The sequence below is a fragment of the Asparagus officinalis genome, chromosome 4 (genome assembly GCF_001876935.1).
Source record: "Asparagus officinalis chromosome 4, Aspof.V1, whole genome shotgun sequence".
Lineage (NCBI taxonomy): Eukaryota > Viridiplantae > Streptophyta > Magnoliopsida > Asparagales > Asparagaceae > Asparagus > Asparagus officinalis.
In genome coordinates, this window is record NC_033797.1 from 115,308,835 (window position 1) to 115,312,392 (window position 3,558).

Below are 3,558 nucleotides of genomic sequence, written 5' to 3' on the forward strand. Positions count from 1 at the left end.
ATTTTTAGCAAACCCTCAGTTATTAACGGACTTGGTATGTCTTTACCAACTGTCATTTGAGTTGGACTGGTCATACTTTTACTCTTAGTATGATGAGTTATCGAAGAGTTTCTCTTAGACTCAAGTGCTAAGATTTCTCTTCTAACATTAGCTTTTCTAGGCATTTGATCAAACATATGGTAAAAACAAATAACTAAGTTAAAACTAAGTTTTGGAAATGTGAAAACAAAGCTTATCACATGGTAATCTTGTTATAAAAAATGAACGTCACTTATGAGAATGACGATGTTGGGATAATCACATCGTTCAGTGACTCGAAAGTATAATGATTGTGATTGAAATAGCAACACATCACATAGTAGGTTACTATTAGAAAACGAACGTCATTTGTGAAAATAACGATGTTAGGAAAATCATGTCATTCAGTGATATAGAAGTATGATAATAATGATAGAAACAAAGACACATCACTTGGTAGGCCAATGTTGAAAAATGAACGTCATTTGAGAAAATAACGGTGCTAGAAAAATCATATCGTTCAGTGACATAGAAGTATGATAACAGATGAAATAACAACACATCACATAGTAGGTTATTATTAGAAAATAAACATCATTTATGAAAATGACGACGTTAGGAAGATTATGTTGTTCAGTGACATAAGTATGACGACAATGATGGAAATAAAAGCACATCACTTGGTAGGTCAATGTTGGAAAACGAATGTCATTTGAGGAAATGACGACGTTGGGAGGATCATGTCATTCAATGACATAGAAGTATGACAACAGATGAAATAGCAACACATCACATAGTAGGTTACTATTGGAAGGATATATTTTTTTGAATAAAAGTTAAACATTGACTATCAGAGATAATCATTAACGTGATAGTTTTATGGTCTCACTATCCTATTGAAGAGGATTAGCGAGGAAAATTTGGAGGGGATCAAAAAATCGTTACCTCAATTTGCCTCTCCTTTTGCTATGAGGCGTATTTAACCAAGGGCCTATGGGTAGTATTTCTTCAGAAACTTATCATTAATAGACATCATGAGTTTGTCGTCATCCTGAGTGATAAGATGATATGCTCCATTTGAGTAGACAGTTTCCACCACAAATGGTCCTTCCCATTTTGGCTCAAACTTTCCTTTCTTTTTGGAGTTCAGAATCATTAGGCGTCGGATAGCGAGAACCAGGTCACCTTCCTTGAATGTGTGATATCTGACTTTCTTATCGAATGCTCTAGAAATTTGGACTTGATAGAATTCAATGTGTTGCTGAGCTTGCAGTCACTTTTCGTCTAACAGCCCTAGCTCTTCAAGACGTCTACGATGATTTTCTTCCATCGTTATGCCAGTTGCAAGTGCTATCCGAAGAGATGGAATTTGGATCACTAGTGGTAATATAGCTTCACATCCGTATACTAAGGAGTATGGTGTCGCACCTGTTAGTGTACAAACCATTGTGCGATAAGCCCACAAGCTTTGACCCGACTTCTCATTCCAATCTCTTTTGTTTGTTGAGACCACCTTAGTAAGAATATTGAGAATGGTCTTGTTGAAAGCTTCTGCTTGCCTATTAGCAGTAGGGTTGTAAGCTATTAAGGCTAAATTCCTGATTCTGAATTTATCACAGAATCGAGTGAATGCTTGGCTAACGAACTCGGGCCCATTGTCGTGGATGATACACCTCGGAATACCGTACATGTATATAATGTGGTGTTTTATGAATTTAAGCACATCACTTATCTTGATTTCTTTTAATGGGATTGCTTTGGCCAATTTAGAGAAGTAGTCAGTTATCGCTAAAATGAAGCGATGTCCCTTGGAAGAGGGTGGGGATATCAGGCCAACAATGTCCATACCCCACGTCTTGAATGACCATGAAGTAGCTGATGGATGAAAATGTTCAGGCGACTGATGCATGTAATTCGCATGTATCTAGCAGGCATGACATCGTTTAGCATAAGCAATAGCGTCACTAACCATATTTGGCCAATAATAACCCAATCTGTGAAGTCAGTCCCACAACTTAGGGCTAGGCTAATGAGCTCCACAAATGCCATCATGCGCCTCCTTAAGAGTTTCTTCTACTTCTTTGCTTGACAAGCAATAAAGCAATAGTTCATCATATGACCTTCGATATAAAGTCTGAGACTGGGAATTATAGTAGAATCTAGGTGCTCTCCTGCAAACAGATTCTCTTTCTTTAATATCTTTGGGCAATAAGCCATATAGGACATAATCAATGATTAGGAATCGTCAATCTCTAGGTTCGAGCGTAGTAGGCTCCTCCTCAACCGCATTAATTTGCAATGCATACTTTGGTCGGAATAATTGCCTGCTTGTCACCGTGATTTGCTAGGAGGCTCTTTCAGGTAGGGCTAATGTAGCTACAAGAGATGCCAATGTATCGGCATAGGTATTCTTGAGATGAGGTATATAGTCAATATAGAAGCCTTCAAAGGAGTTGGCCAATGTAATGACTCCGGTATGATAAGAAATGATGTCCCCATTCCTAACTTTATATTCTCCTTTTACTTGGTTGACGATGAGTTGTGAATCACCGTACGCTTCTAGATGCTTCACCCCCAGCTGTTTGGCTATGTCCAGGCCGATTACCAAAGTATTGTATTCGGCTACATTATTGGAGCAGGGATTTGTTAAGGAAACAGCTCAAGGTAACACATGATTTAGTGGGGAGATGAAGACTACCCCTACTCCAGCGACAACTGGACCAGTAGGGCTTGCTCTTGCTGCGCCATCTGTTTGGGTTAGAAATTATTGTTTTTATTATCATTGAATCTATTATAACTTCAGTCATTACAATAATCTCAAATAAAGAAGTTAATCTTTTTATAAGATCTTCTTAAACAATAAAAATGAAAGATTACAATTTCTTCAAACAACACAAAATAGATATTTATCGCCTATTGTTTGCGTGGGAACTTCACCTGTGCCGGGGACATTGATATCCATGGACCGTCGCAGATCAGATCCGGTTGACAGATTGATAATCAAAGTTCCTACTTCATGAAGAAAGTATTCGCAGAAGTGGTAACCCCGACCAAGTGAGATTATGACTCTTCTCAAGATTAAGACCAAGCTTAAATCCGGAGGAATGGGGGAAAATAGGTCTCAGATCTCTCAAACTCTCTCTTTTTTTTATTTTGGAACCTCGTCAAGATCTGCTAAACCTCTAAAATTCGTGCTCCACTCTCCAATTTGCCAGCACTTCGCCCTCTTGATTTTCAGCCCTGTAGAAATGAGCCCCCAAGCTTGTATTTATAGGCTTCGGTTGGGGGTTTTTGGATAAGAACGATGGATTCAGCCTTATCTTCAGTTAACAACCATATAACCACGTTTAGAGATGACATTTAGGCAGTTAGGAACCTCTAGAATAGAAGAAATCCTATGAAAACTTGTCGAAAATTGTTAAAACGTGTTTTTAGCTCAAAACTGGCCGAACTGGGTGCAAAACGAACCGAACCGGTTTGGTTCAGGCGCGAACCACCATTTGGTGGCTCGGCCTTAGCCGAGCCACCAATTGGTGGCTC